The sequence below is a fragment of the Lemur catta genome, chromosome 3, assembly GCF_020740605.2.
Source record: "Lemur catta isolate mLemCat1 chromosome 3, mLemCat1.pri, whole genome shotgun sequence".
In the NCBI taxonomy this organism is placed as follows: domain Eukaryota; kingdom Metazoa; phylum Chordata; class Mammalia; order Primates; family Lemuridae; genus Lemur; species Lemur catta.
Window position 1 is genome coordinate 112,175,170 of NC_059130.1, and position 16,567 is coordinate 112,191,736.

Below are 16,567 nucleotides of genomic sequence, written 5' to 3' on the forward strand. Positions count from 1 at the left end.
ACTTACAACAAAACCAAGAAACATGTTTGTATGTTATTTTAGCAATCAAAAATAGATATTAAGCCTCAAAGTCTTTATTTTTTTCTCATAGTCATAGTGGCTATGGTCTGATAATGTAAATTGGTAGTAATTCTATCCTACATGCAAATGATATTTCACTGTGGCCTTAAAATTTCCTGGAAGATAAAAAAATAATATTGGATTAGCAGTAATAAATTGTGGCTTGTACTTTTCCCTTTGGTCCTATATTCATTTTACCAAATTTTTAATATAGAGTAGTCAGCTGAATCCAAGCTATGTATTACTTTTAAAGATCATATTGGATTGAATTGTACACAAATGTATATATAAGATGTCGAAAATTAAGTATATTTCCTCAATTCCTTATTCTTCCTGGGCTCATCTTTTACATCTTCAGAAAGTTTAACTTTTTTTAAAAAGCCCACTTTTACACATCACTAACATTCTCTTCTCTTTAGACAAACCTCACAACATCATCAAATATTTATGAAGTCCAGATGCTGCTGCTACTTTTTTATTTTTCTGGTAAAAATTTCTGTTACTTAGACCCAATGTTTTTTTGATACTGTCTTTCTTTCCAAATAGAGTACTGCTTTATCTGTTGTGACAGCCTAAAAAGTGTTGGACATTACTTTTCTGTGTCATTGTAAATACAAAACAACTGAAAAAGCCTCTGGCCTTTTGGAACTTGCTGTTGGAGATTTGGCAGAGTTATTAAGGATATTGAAGTAGATTTGATTCAGAAAACATTTAATGAATGATAGCTGTATGCAAGATTCTGCGCAAGATAACATGAGAAAACAGTGGTGATCCTTTGTCCTTAAGAATTTTGATTTTACCAGTTCAGATGGTGATACATTGTTTTAAATACATGTAGGAAATTGAGGAGACATTAATACTTATATAAATTGGAACAAAAATATATAAGTAAATAGTATGTAACATTTATTGGTATTGTTGTTATGAATTTTCATTAGGCAGAAGTACTTGGAGGAGTGGAGCATGGTTGCAACTGTTCAGAGAAAGATGATGTGTAGATGAACTCCTCTAGCAAGTTGTAAAATGCAGATGTGCATAAAGTTGGTACTGCATCTTACCTGATGTTGGAATAAGTAAACATACTCCAGTTAAATCCTTTGAGTTGGAGGATGAGAACACTGCTCCATAGTGTAATGAGTCATTAAATAAATAAATAAATTAATTAATTAAATAAAATAAAGAAATTGACTAAACCTAGGCAAAGGAATTGACTGTGGGGAAACTGACAGAATCGTTTATTATGGGTTGAGCATCCCTAATCCAAAAATCTGAAATTCAGAACACTCCAAAATCTGAAAGTTTTGAGTACCAACATGACTCTTCAAAGAAAATGCTCATTGGAAGCATTTCAGGTTTTCGATTTTTGGGTAAGGGATGCTGAACTGGTAAGAGTAATGCAAATATTTTAAAATAAAATAATTGAAGTGTGAAATATTTTATGAAATGGTCCTAGGCATTTCATACAAGGGACCCTCAACCTGTAGAACATTTTCTTCATTATCATCAGTAACACTATCTAACAGGTACTTTTCTAAGGATTTTTTACATGTATTAACATATTAAATCCTTACAACAACTGTATGAGTTAGGTATAATTATATTCCCCTTTATTAGTTGGGTAAACAAACACACAGAGTAAAGTATCTTGCCCAAAGTCATCGAGCTGGTACGTGGTAGAGGTTTGATTTGAACTCCGGTGGATTTTTAACATTCATTGAATGATTACCATGACCTAGGCATTGTGCTAAATGCTTTATATTCATGATATTGTTTAGTTCATATGAAAACCTTTATTTACAAATGACGAAAATGGGGCTTGGAGACTGTATGTAATTTGAGTACAGGTCTTTCTGACTTTACAAATCCTATGAAGTATTACATTTTACTGTGTGGGAAACTGCTTTCTTATTTGTTTAAAACTCTCACAAATAAGGTAAAAAGCCATACTTAACTTTGTTGGGATTAGGACCCCTTTGAAAATCTGATTAAAAATATGGATCTACTTTGCAGAACAATGAACATATAAACATACAGTTTTTTTTTTTAATTGGAGTTTTAAAAGAGTTCAAGGACTCTCAGTGATAAGATGCCTTGTTCTAGTCTAGACCAGGTTTCCCCTTGCAGGAGTGCTTGTGTTGCCTGGCCCTGATTCCCAGTATGTGGAAATTGTTCAGTTGTGACTTTACAGTGTATTAAATGGACAGGTTCCTTATTAAGGTTTTACCTATCCTTCCATCTTGAAGTATTTTTTATATATGGTGCTCAATAATATCCTGGTTACTAAAAATTCTGGATCTGTTTTTTTTCCCCCATCTCGGATTATCTCCTGATTAATGACATTTATGAAAGTTAGGATTCTTTGTTGTTAATATTTAATGTGGATTTGCTCATTAAATATTAAATCAGATACCTAATTAAAATATTATTTAATATGTATTTACTTGATTTTTCTCCTTCAAAAGAAAGATTAACCTTAGTGATATAAAAGGGGTACTCTGTTATTAAATGCCAGTTATAAATGGCTTTTGAATTTCTCAGAAAAGAAAACAGTAGAAATAATAATCAAGTCCTTTAATGTTGGCTAACTTTGAAAATGTGTTCCTTTGAACTTTGGGATATTCCCTTCTGGGCCATTTTGCAAAGTATTATATTTGTTAAAAAAAACCAAAAACAAACCACAACTGATATGGGCCAGTTGTAACTAAAATGAGTCCTAGGAAATTGGACTGTCACAAGTAATGGTGTTGTAAATGGAGTTTTAATTATTTTAAGGAAAAAGAAACAAAGACTGTTATTATTTCAAGGCATGGATTTATTATTGCCATGGAGTTAGTGGCTTGAATAGAGAAATCAGTTTTTACTGTAAGCTTTAATAGACACTAGAGCATTTAATTTCTGCTTCATACAATTCCCTTTTTATTTTCTAAAAGCACCTTTGGCTGCCAAGGGAAACCTATGGGGAAGAGATTGTGAAGGATTAGAAACTTTGTCCATTTTGCATTTAAGCTGTCATTGTGTGGTTATTTAATTGCCATATAGAATGCAGAATGTTCAATAGAAAGGTATTTAGTTTCTTTAGCTGTTAAAAATCCCAAAGAACCTTTGACTGTGTTGTTAATTTTTAGATTTGTAAAATCAACTGTATATTTTTAGTCTTTATTTGTTCAATAAGCATTTGTTTAGTAACTTTAAAATTAATTAGGGATATGTGTCAAGTATTTATTTCATGCTTGCTCAAAGGAAGAAACTTTGAAAGGCCAATTTAGAGATTTTTCTCTTGATAAAGACATTTATAGGAAAGAAAAGGAAAGAGCTGGGTATGGTCTCACATGCCTGTTGTCCCAGCTATTTGGGAGACTGAGGTGGGATAATCCCTTGAGCTCAAGAATTTGAGGCTAGCTGGGTAATATAGCAAGACCCTGTCTATAAAAAAATGGAAAAGAAAAGAGGTACAGTCATGCACTGCTGCATAACGACGTTTAGGTCAGTGTTGGACCATGTATATGATGGGTGGTTCCATGAGTTTTTTGTTGTATTTTTACTGTATCTTTTCTGTGTTTAATTACACAGATACCATCATATTACAGTTGCCTACAGTATTCTGTACAGTAACATGCTATACAGGTCTGTAGTCTAGAAACAGTAGGCTTTACCATATAACCCAGATGTGTAGTAGGTGATAACATCTAGATTTATGTAAGTATACTCTGTGATGTTCACACAAGGATGCAGTCACCTAAAGATACATTTCTCAGACATATTCCTGTCTTTAACTGACACATGACTATAATAATATTGAAATGTATGACTAAAGATTGATTATTTGATAGCTAGGTTCAGTGGGAGGCTTTCTAGAAGAAAATTCCTTAAAGTCTGAAAATTGGTCAAGCATTTTATCAGGAATGCTAATTATTTTTTAGAAGCTAATAAATTTCATCAAAATGAATTTTGATTCAGGCCAGGTTTACAGGCAGATTTCTTTCCTCTTTTTTTTTTTTTGTTGGGCTGGGTTCTGTAGGAGAAAAGTAGTGGAAAAGAGAGTTCTCTTACTCTGTATGCTTATATTTTGGTTGGAAAGACAAAACATACTAAAAAATTCGTAAGTAGCTAAAAGAGTTAGAGAAAAGAAGTTGCTTTTCTCTAAGAAGTTTCTTAGAGAAAAGAAGTGAAGAAAGTCAAAACCAAGTAGTAACACTAAAGAAAAGCAAACTCCTCTGTCTTAGACAAAGCAGACAGTTTATCAGTGGACCAAAGTTCATGTGCTTTCCTAGTAAGAGTTTTTTTTCTCAAACCATAGCCTGTTCATTCCTCTTTTTTAAGAGTATCTGCTTGTAGGCCGGGCGTGGTGGCTCATGCCTGTAATCCTAGCACTCTGGGAGGCTGAGGCGGGAGGATCACTCGAGGTCAGGAGTTCGAGACCAGCCTGAGCAAGAGTGAGACCTCGTCTCTACTAAAAATAGAAAGAAATTATCTGGCCAACTAAAAAAAAATATATATAGAAGAAATTAGCCGGGCATGGTGGCTCATGCCTGTAGTCCCAGCTGCTCGGGAGGCTGAGGCAGAAGGATCGCTTAAGCCCAGGAGTTTGAGGTTGCTGTGAGCTAGGCTGGCACCACGGCACTCACTCTAGCCCAGGCAACAGAGCGAGACTGTGTCTCAAAAAAAAAAGACTTAAAAAAAAAAAAGAGTATCTGCTTGTAAAGCATTGTGCACAGCACAAAGGATACAGTTCTTCATGCTCTCAAGCTGCTAATAACCAAATGGGAAAGCTGAAAGTAAACTGTAGTTTAAGTGCAGTGTAATAAATAAATGCCTATAGAGTGTAGGCAAGAGTGTCTTATACTTCTTGCAAGTGTGGAGCAGCAGTGTGAACCCCAGTCAGGGAGATAACATGTTGAGAAATTAATATTATGAAAGATGAGATTTGGGTTGAGTAGAAGGTATGTGGGTGAAAAAGATATATGTAATGTATTTTTGAGATTGCAGGAATACTGGGGAACTAAAAAAAAGTATCAGAATATTGGTTATTGAGTTTTGAAGCTCACCTAAATTATTACAAAGAGTGAATTACAAAGAAGTAAAATTACAGCTTCAGATTGGAATGCTGGTAGTACCTGGTAGCGTAGCCAGCTGCATGATAGCAAATGTAGTGGCAGAAAAGTGTATAGAGTGGTTGAGATCTTTATTGACATGCCATTCATCTTAAGTATGTTTTTTCATAAAAGTTGTTTGTATTGATGAGTTTGTGTGACCAAGAAAAAGTCTGAATTATTATACATTCTATGTGTATGAGTGCTAAAGATTTCCAAAAGTTGTTACATGAGGAAAATATATTTTGTTTATTTAAATAAATTAATTCCTAGCTATCTAGAAATTCTAGTAGTGTAGAATGAGTTATTCCCCAGGAATTCCAAGAAATTGAGGTTTATCCTAACCTAGTTTAAGATGTTTATTAGTTACAATGGGAATGCAGGGTAAAGGAGAGAACAGAATGAGTCATTTAAGTCAAGAAAGTGTATTGGGAAGAAGGCATGTTTTAGATATGAAGATTTTTATAAATGACAGTAGTCCTTTGTACCATCATACCAGCAATAATAGAACATAGCTATAGTCCAGTAGTCTGTCTTCTGCTACTTACTCAGTGGACTAAAAAAAGCAGGCCCATCATGCAGATTCTATGAATGTTACTGAAAACTTGTGATTGTGTTTAGGTCAGTGGTTGATAAACTTCAGCTGCAGCAGAATCACTTGGTGTACTTGTTAACCCCACAATGCTTGGGCCCAACCCTGGACTTACTGAATCAGTAGGTCTCAATGAGGCCTGTAAATTTGCATTTTCAACAAGTTCCCAGGTGATGCTGATGCTGCTAGTATAGGCACCACACTTTGCAAACGACTGCTTTAGGTTTATAAAGAGCAATCCTCCCTAGCCCCATTTGTACAAATGAAAATAAAGTAGAAATCATTTCAACCCTAAACTCTCTGTATAAGTCCTACACTTAAATGTCTAATACTAGGATTTTTAAACCAGCAGTTTAAATATTTGTAAATAATTAAAGATAATAGCTACCATTTTTGAACATGTTTTATGTACCAGGCACTTTGATTTGTATTACCTTATTTAATGTGTTCAGTGAATCTGCACCATAGTCTTTTTTTTTTTTTTTTTGAGACAGGGTCTCGTTCTGTTGTCTGGCCTAGAGTGCCATGGCGTCAGCCTAGCTTACAGCAACCTTAAACTTCCTGGGGTCAAGCGATCCTCCTGCCTCAGCCTCCCGAGTAGCTGGCATTACAGACATGTACCACCACACTCAGCTAATTTTTCTATTTTTAGTAGAGACGGGGTCTGGCTCTTGCTCAGGCTGGTCTTGAACTCTTGATCTCAAGCAATCCTCCTGCCTTGGCCTTCCAGAGTGCTAGGATTACAAGCATGAGCCACCTTGCCTGGCCTCATAGTTCTTTTTTTTCTTTTTTTGAGATGGTAAAAAAAAAAAGACAGGGCTGAGATTCTCCTGCCTTAGCCTCCTGCCATCACGCCTGCCATACCCTGTAGAGATGCGGTCTTGCTGTGTTGCCCAGGTTCATCTTAAACTCTTAGGCTCAAGCAATCCTCCAGGCTCGGCCTCTCAAAGTGCTGGGATTACAGGTGTGAATGACTTTGTCCAGCCATGATAGTCCTTATTTTTCATTTATACAGAAGAGGAAAATAAATTTAAATAATTTGCTTATTTAGTTTCTGTGAAGTAGAGCCAAAATTCAAACCCAGTTGTCTTTGTCTCCAAAACTTATGCTCTTTTATTGAGGCCATTCAGCCTACTTAAATGATACCTTGAATCTGTTCACCGTCTGCTTATGTTCCTTGTTTCAAGTTTTTGTGCAGAAAATGATTTTTGTCTGGAAAACGACTAAGCCTCAGAATGGGGGCATATGTATCACATGTCTCATGTGACTTGGATCTATGTCAGAGCAACTTAATACTGTGATTTTGATAATATAATAATAAATGAATTTAGTCTTATTTATAATTGATACTAGTTCAGAGTTTTACTGATACCTTAGAATTAAAAAGAGTTTACTTACCTTGGATTAATTATATAAGTGATTCATCAGCAACTGAATGAAGATCAGAAGAAAAAAAGTAAATTGTTAGTTTAAAAAAAATTTGGTTGCAAGTTGAGAAATAACTAATATCATTACAGTCATTAAATATATACCAATATCCAAGTCATGGCACCAAGAAAAATTATGTATATGCATACACCAGTAATCTCCCAACTCACATACAACCTTGTCATGAAACAAACCTCTGGCAGTGGGCTTTGAACATAAAAAAGAGAATGTGAGTATCTCTGTTAGGAGCCTCAGGTCAGTTGTCAAATGTTCCTCTTCTGACCACAGGGACAGCAATTGGCTTACAGTTTATTTATTTATTCAAAAAGTAATGAGGTCATTTCTCATGCTAATGTAGAGCGTTATTTTTTATGTGTTGTTTTACTTAATGACTGGATTTAGTAGAATAGATAATCCTTACCACTCCCTGTTCATTTCCTCAAGACAATCATCCCTAATGGATCAAGGTTTTGCTGCTGAACCAGAAAAGGACCTTGGAATCTTAATACAGTTCTCCAGGCTATTCTTAGCAATGAAAGAAATAAAAATCCTTTTACTGTCTTGGCCTCCTCCCTTGAGGCTGTAAGGCAGTCCTGGCCACCTTGAGGTGTTCATGAGATGATATTCTAAATAAAATTTACTCCCAAATAGCCATATAAGACATAGTGAAATTTGGTTGAATTAGTAACACAGTGTAATATTTGTATTAATATCTGAGTGGCCACTTGTCTGCATCACTGTTATAAGTACTCATTAAGTCCTGTTCCTGTCTATATAAGGACTGTGAGGAGGCAAACAGTAATGAGCATCAGTGATGGTTGCTCTGAGTGGCTGCAGAGGCACAGAGGATAGCCTGAACCTCCTTGGCTGGCTCAAGTACAAATTTATAGGCCAATCTGGAAAGCACTCTACCAAGTTCTATATAACAGATTTTGTTCACTATAAAATTGATATGTACCTGTTAGAAAAGTTGAAACTCAGAGAAAAATATGACAGGAACACCATGACCCATGATCCTGCTAAAGAAAGGTTTATACCACCCATTTTGACATGTTCCTTATAGTTGTTTTGCTGTGTACTTAAAAAAATACAGTTGGTATCAGTGTATCACAAATTCCCATCCTGCTTTGTTTACATAAAATTATAACATAAGCAACTTCTCATTTAAGAAATGTTCTTATAGATAAAATACATTTTAAGGATGTAGTTTTTTGTGCCCAAATGGGTTATTTTTTTATAAATACAGTGTTCAAACAGCTGACTCACAGCTTCTTGGCACTCATTAATTTTCTTTTAAAAATACTGTCTCTAATTCTCAGTCTGAACTGAACCATGTTAGTTCTCAAGGTATAACTCAGATGTCACCAAGCCTTTCTTGATTCTCAGAGTTACTTCTGGTTTTCAGTAATACCTTAAATACATGTCCTGTAGCATTTATCACATAATTCTCTAGTTTCTTCTGGTTTTCAGTAATACCTTAAGTACATATCCTATAGCATTTATCACATAATTTGTTTATGATGACATAGTGAAATTAGGTTTCATATCTAATTGATTCTGTCCTAACATTAACAGACCCATTGCTATTTTTATTTTTGGTTGGTTGTTTGTTTGTTTTGAGACAGAGTCTTAGTCTGTCGCCCTGGGTAAAGTGTGCACTGGCATCATCACAGCTCACCGCAGCCTTAAACTCCTGGGCTCAAGTGATCCTCCTGCCTCAACCTCCCAAGTAGCCATGACTATAGGTGTGCTCCACAGTGACTGGCTATTTTTTTCTATTTTTGGTAGAGATGGGGTCTCGCTCTTGCTCAGGCTGGTCTTGAACTCCTGAGCTCAAGTGATCCTCCTGCCTCGGCCTCCCAGAGTGCAAGGATTACAGATGTGAGCCACCACTCCCGGCCCCCATTACTTTAAAAAATAAAATAAATTCTTGTTCTTTATATCTGCGCTGTGACTAGGTCTGTATTGATCCTGGGACTGCTGAAATTGGTTTGATTGTCCTTTAGTTAGCTTTTTGCCTATATTTTGAAATTCTGAGATTCTGACTTTGATTTAATTTTAGTTTAGGACATTACTGATTTATTCTCTGATCATCTTGTTTTTTTCTTTTACAATTATAAGTAGCAAAATAAACCATATTGATTACATAGAGTGAGCATAGTCTTGAGTATTCAGCAATTTAACATTGACCACATTGATCCAGAAATAAATTTTGGCTTTGGGTTTTGTGTTCTCTCTTGTGTTCATAAATTTCAAACTTTTTCATCTTTTCATTTCCTAGTTTTGATAATTAGCTGAGATGTTACCTGGAATGTGGATAATGAACCTACCTGTGGATTCTCTATTCTCTCGCCCTGACCCCTCTCTTGAGCTTACACGCATATATGTTCAACAGGCTACTTACTGCTTCCATTTGGATATCTAATAGACATCTAAAACTTTACATTGTAACTGAAAGAAATAATAGTAGATATAACAATTAAATTATATAGTGCATATGAAAATGGTGAAAATCAGGGATGGCGTTGAAGTTTATGGCTTGAAATATTAGGTAGGTGGAAGTACAGGTTGAGTATCCCTTATCGAAAATGTTTGGGACCGGAAGTGTTTTGGGTTTCAGATATTTTTCCAGATTTTGGAATGTTTGTCTTATACGTTCAGCATTGCTAATCCAAATATCCAAAACTTAAAATGTTCCAAATGAGCATTTCCTTTTAGTGTCATGTAAGTGCTCAAAATATTTTGGATTTTGGAGCATTTTAGATTTTTGGATTTGGGATGCTCAGCCTGTATTACTGTGTGCTAGAAAGGATTAGAGGCAGAATAGATTTAGGAAAAAGGGTAACCAAAAGTAAACTACATGAAGGCAGAGATTTTAGTCTGTCTTATTCACTGATATTCCACGCACCTAGAGCAATGCCTGGCATAAAGTTCTCCATAAATATATGTTAAATTAATGAATCAGTTATTTCTGTCCCACCCCTTCAGTCAAATCAATAGCAAGTTCTGTTGGCACTGCCTCTAAGATAAAACCCAAACTGGCCCAATTATTGTCATCTTAATTGTTATTATTGTGTTGTAAGCCACTATCAATTGTGGCCAAGATTATTGTGATAGGTTTTTTTATTTTTATTTTGAGAAAGGGGGGGTCTTGCTGTGTTACCCATGCTGGAGTGCAGTGGCTACTCACAGGCATGGTCATAGTGCACTATAGCCCTGAACTCCTGGGCTCCAGCAGTCCTCCTGTCTCAGCCTCCCAAGCAGCTGGGACTACTGGCCCTCACCACTGTGCCTGGCGCAATAGCTTTCAAACTAATTTGCCTGTTTCCATTCTTGGACTCTTTAGTTCTTTTTCTCACAGAGCAACCAAAATGATCTTTGGAAAACATCAGATCTGGTCACAGTCCACTTAGAATAAAATCCAAAGTCCTTACCGTGCCTACAAGACTGTAAGTAATAATAGCCTCTGCTGCCAACCATTTCTTTTTAGCCTCATGATTTACTTACTAGCCTCCTCTTCTCTTGTAACACTTTAGTCACATGGCCTTCAGCTCCTTGACCTTATCAAGACCTCAGGGTCTTGTACCTGTTTTCTCTGCCACGTAAATTCTTTCCTGCTGGTATAGTAGTTTTCTGTTGCTGTATAACAAATTACTGCAAACTTAACAGCTTAAAACAACATCCATTTATTATCTCACAGTTTCTGTGGGTCTAGGCACTGGTTAGCAGAGTCTTCTGCTCTTGGTCTCACTTGGCTGAAATTAAGGTGTGTTGGCAAGGGCTATAATCTCGTAAATCTTGGGGTTCACTTCCATGATGCTTATTTAGATTGTTGGAAGAATTCAGTTCCTTACGATTATAGGACTGGGGTCCCTATTTTCTTGCTGGCTGTTGGCTAGGGGTTACTCTAGAGGGGAAATTTCTAGAGGCTACCCTCAGGTCCTTGACATGTAGCCCTCTTCTAACATGACAGGCTTCTTTAGTCTTTGAGGCCAGCAGGAGAGCATCTCTGATGAATCACTGTCTGTTAAAGGCCTCTCCTGGTTAAATTCAGGCCTGTCCCAGATAATCTCTCTTTTGATTAATTCATAGTGAACTGATTAATTACCTAGTCACAGGAATGATAGCCCATCATATTCACTCATTCCATCCATCTCAGGGAAGAGAATTGTACAGGGTGTATACACTAAGGACAGGAATATTGAAAGCCATCTTAGAATTCTGCTTACAACAATTCACTCTCTGGCCCCCAAGGATGCACATATGGTTTACTTTTTGTTACTTTTTATGCCTGGACATTTTTGGAGGGCAAATGGTTTTTGGTGTTATTCCTTTATGTTTTTTTTTATGTTATTAGCATCTTTATTAATCTGTGGTAGGCATTCCAGTGTTAAAACTGATAAAAACAGCTTATGATTTTCTGGTTTCTATTGGCCAGTTACTAAATAAGAAAAGAAAAATAACTCAGTCTTGAACCCAGTGCTGACAGCTTCCATAATATAACACATGTGGCATCTATTTGTTTATTTAAGTGTTACTAGAATCATTTGAAGTTACCTCTTTTTTATTAAGGTAAAAAAAATACTTGAATATCTATAATTTCATATAGTTCAACCTATTAAATATAGCTAACAGTAGAGCAAGGAGGCGCAAGCCATTTTCTTTTTCTTTCTTGGTGGTGGGTGGGTATTGTAAATGATAATATCAGAGAGAATTTTAAAAATGTCATAAGTAAAGTTTCTAGTGTCCACTGTAGTGCTCCTTTTAGTTGAGTAGACCAGCTTTTATTTATTTCCCAATATCTGTAGATTTTGAGAAATAAATGATCTGAAGGAAGAACTAGGATGATTATGAAAAATTAATGAGGGGAAAATTTTTACTTATCCATTCTGCTGCTTGAGGAGTGTAGAGTATTGAAATTACCCAAGTAAGAAAAGTTTTGGGATCTTTCCAGTCTACCCCAAATTGAATTTAGTCATTTTCATGTGGGATTTGCAGGTTTTGGAATGTTTTTAGATGACTTCACTAAATAAACTTTATCTTGGGATAAAAAAGTAAGGGATGTCTCAGACATAAATCGTATGCCTTTTATCTTTATATGAGTCATTTGTTGCTGAAAGAATTAATCTACTTGATAGGAATCATAGAGTTTTCCATTATTACTCTTTTAATACAGATTTAATTGCTCTGCTTTTTTGAGCACCATGTTTCTATTATACATATGGTATATATGCAATAAAAACACAGTACTTTGTGTATTCAGTCGGTGCCTGTTTGTCTAACATCCGGTCACAAGTCTGTATATGAGTTCTTATGGATAGTTTATATTTGGTGGCGTTCATGAGATGCTCCTACAGCTGGGTTCACACACTGGCTGCTTGTATATTTAATATACAGATGTACACTTTATTTGGCTTGTATAGTGTTTTGGAAGTCAGGAAAATTTCACGCAAAAAGCTTTATTTTTGGTTGCTCTTGAAAAATTGGAAGATGTAGCATTACTTATCTGGAATTCCTGCATGGTAGCACTTAACTGCAGCTGAGTGTCTCATTTTCTGCTGTCCTCTGGGGGGTGGCCATTCTTTCCAGTTGTCTCTATACAGCTGGCTAATTTCTTCCAGTATGTATCCTGAATGGTATTTCCATTACTCTGGAATTGTGAAAGAATGATCATGTTAAGGAAACTGTTTTCTATATTTTTATTATTTGCAAATTGTGGTTTTATGTATGATAGTTCTTAAATAGCCAGAATAGTTGAACAAGTCATTTAAGTTATTGCTAGATAAATAAACTTGATACCTAATGATTAATCTTAGTTTGCTTAATCATATGGGTTTACCTTAAAATTTTCAAGAGATCCTTCAAGTTATATTGGCCAGCACGTACCAAATATCATTGATTTTATAGTAGATTATTTTTAGGTAGAAATCTTAAATGAAAATTCACTAGTTAGCTGGATTTTTCATTGTCAAAATTTTTAGAGGTTTTCTTTCTTTTGCAGTAGTATTTTATTTTATGTTCTTTCTACTCTGTAGAATAAGAATGTAACCAGTACCAAGGCAATGAATATTTTAACCCCAGTTCCTGAATAGTTGCTTGTTTTTGTCTTTAAATTTTTTGGAGGTGGGTGGGGTGGAAGGATTTAAAACGTACATGTGTAAAAGTACATAAAACTTAAAAGTAGAGCTCAACAAATAATTTTAAAACAAAAACTGTGTGTCACCTTTCAGTTCTAAAAGGTAAAACATTTCATGGCCTTTCCTCTTTCCCCAGTGGTGGTACTATCTACCCTTTGAAAACATTTCCCTGTTTCTCTTTTACAGTTTTGCCATCCATGTCTACTTCTCTAGACTAATATATAGGCAATCCCCAGGTTACTGATGACCCTGGCATTCTGTACTTAAGAACAGGCACCCAAAGTGCCCCATAAGGATAATTTGCAATTAAATAATTAAATTCATAATTTGGCTCCTAGTTTCTTCCGTGCATGTAACCAAACCTCATGGCATAAGTGGTTCATTGGCACAGCATTTTTACAGTAGTGGCCAGTCTTGTTGTTTATATGGTCACTTAGGCAAAGCATCACTTTCGTCTCAACTTTTTTATTCGGTTTTGTTGGTTTGTGTTTACCCTTGTGACCATGCCTCCAAAGTGAAAGTCCACTGCAAGACCAGGTGAGCCTGCAGTGAAGAGAAAACTGATTACAATGGAAATGAAAGTAGAAATAATTAAGCCTTCAGAAAAAGGCCAGATGCCATAATTCATTGGGAAAGCATTAGGCTTCGGTTGCTGAACTATTGGAACAATTATAAAGGATAAAGTGAGAATAATGGAACACATAAAAGGCAGTGCTCCAGTGAAAGCATCAATTATTACTAAGTAGCATAGTGGATTAATTATTGAAATGGAAAGGTTATTATTGATTTGGTTAGAAGATCAAAATCAGTATAACATTCCTGTTAGCCTGACATTTATGCAACATTAGGTGAGTGTTAACCTTTAATATTCTTTTTTGAAATTTCTCCTATCTCCTATCTAAACTTTTTGCATGAGTTTGTTTTTTTTGTTCTGTTCGTTTGAATTAAAATAAAGAACATAATAGTTTCTGTAACATACTATTATAGTACAGGAGTATTACTATTATTATAGTATTATACTGTATTATTATTACCACATATGAGCCATTATATTATTATTATTATTATTATTACTACTGTATATGCACTGTTCATCAGGAATTGGAGTTGCACACAAATCCGACCTAAAGATGTTTTCAGGGATGTACCTCGTCTGCAACCCAGTGACTACCTGTGATCAAGTTTTGTCTGCTTTGGAGCTTTTTATAAATGGAATCAAACTGTATGTCTTCTGTTATCTTTCATTCAGTGTCATTTATACGAGTCATCCAGCTTGTATTGCTTTAGTTTTTTATTTCTGTGTAGGAAAATTTTCTGTATATGAAAATTTAATTATTGATCCATTCTATTAATAAACAGTTGGATTGTTTCCAGTTTTTGGTTATTAAGATAATACAGCTATGAATATTTCTTTACGTGTACCCTGATACCCATTTTCATTAGTTTCTCTAGATATATCCCTAGGTGTGGGATAGCTGGGTCATAGGACATGCCTATTTTAATGCCCTAGCTGGCTTACTAACTGGCTAATGCCAAATTGTTTCCCAAAGTGGTTGTACCAATTTGTATTTCCACCAGCAAGAAATTGAGAATTCTGGAAGCTCTACACTATTACCAATGCAAAAATATGGTATCTTTAAGAAGTAAAGTTTCTTGAGCATATTTTCTTTTAAATTTAAATATATAATACACAGAAACCCATGGTTGATTTTGCTTAGGATTAATATTATATAAAAGATAAAAAATATTTTTAGCTTTGGAATTGGTTAAATAGTTGCCGTAATCAGCTATTCTACAACTCTGCTGCCTGCCTCCATAATTGAGATAGTAGTGTTAATAATATCTTTCAGATAACAAAAAAACATAGGTTGTTTTCTTTGTACGAAAACTTCTTGCCACTACCTTTGAAGGAGATGGGTTTTGACAGTATGACCTGAAATGGAACAGCTTAGCCAGAGAGTAGAGGATTCACTTATCATTGATTTGTGAATATTTTGAAAGTAGTATTCAAGTTTTAGTGTGAATTTTATTTTTATCCACAATAATTTTATTAGCCCTTGTGCCATTTCTTTAGTATTATTTAAGATTGTGTTAACTATTTCTATTTGGTATAATTTCTAATTAAAGATGGTATACCTTTTTCCCTGGCAAAGACATTAAGCTCTGTAATACACTAAAAATAAATATGTAATACCTAATACAGTGTGACACTTGTAATAGGTGCTCTTTTGTTGTTGTTTTTTCTTCCTGAGTCAGATTCTTCTTGCCCAGGCTGGTCTTGAATTCCTGGGTTCAATTGATTATCCCACCTTAGCCTCCTTAGTAGATAGATTTATAGGTGTGTGCCACTGTGTCTGGTTTAGGGGCTCTCTTTGAATTGAATAGAGCACTGTGAAGCTCAGAGATTTTTATTGTACGTAACAGCTTGTTTCTAGGAAAAATTTCTTAGTAATTCTAGTTTTTCTATTATTTTGATACAGATTTATGTTCTTTGGCCTGCTTTTATTAGTAGAAATCCCCAAATTTGGCAGGAAGTATCCTACTAGAATATCCAGTACTAAATGATTTCTACAGTTTGGCATAACCATTTAGGAGTAGCAAAGAATGCACACCTTAGGTATATGCCTATGAAGGTTGTTTTTCGTTGGTGTTTCTTCTAAGGAGTTTTTTAATATAGCAAGAGCAGAGCAATTTTGGCTTTGGCAAATTGCCTTTTCTCAAACTTTATTTTCTTGGAGACAGGATCTCACTGTTTCTTGGGCTAGAGGTGCAGTAGTGTCGTCACTGCTCACTGCAACCTCAAACTCCTGGGCTCAAGTGATCTTCTCGCCTCAGCCTCCCAAAGTACTGGGATTACAGGTGTGAGTCACCACGCCCGGCCAAACATTTGTACTTTATGGGGCAATACGATATTTAAAAACAGTCCTTTCAAGTAATTTTCAGAAAAATAAACCTGTGAATGTTAATCTTTATGTGTAATGATTTACATAGTTTTTTCAGGCTTTGTCATTATATAGAAGTACCTCGTTACAGTTTAGGGTATGTTTTTCTTTTTGTATTCCTGATTATTTCACATATTCATTTCTATTGATACTAGTCTATTTATATTTTTCATGTCTTTAGTTCACTTATGTTGCTTTATTTCCCATTGCTTGTTATATCTTTAAGTTTCTAATTTTTGAGGTGAGATTATTTCCTTATGGTATATACCCCAATGTGGAATGATTTTGGGGTATGGTTTTGAGTCAGTTGTGACACAT

The 16,567-nt window shown here is 35.2% G+C and overlaps 1 protein-coding gene across 12 annotated transcripts in view; it reads left to right on the plus strand.

Moving 5' to 3' along the window:
• Positions 1-16,567, plus strand: part of EIF4G3 (eukaryotic translation initiation factor 4 gamma 3) — a 321,219-nt gene that overhangs the window by 96,040 nt on the left and 208,612 nt on the right. Inside the window, exon 1 of one of the 12 annotated variants that reach the window (XM_045548493.1) lies at positions 14,406-14,529. The exons of the other annotated variants lie outside the window; for them this stretch is intronic. The gene's annotated coding sequence lies outside the window, so the exon portion shown is untranslated. Of the gene's footprint in view, positions 1-14,405; positions 14,530-16,567 lie in introns of those variants that run through there. 12 annotated transcript variants of the gene reach the window in all.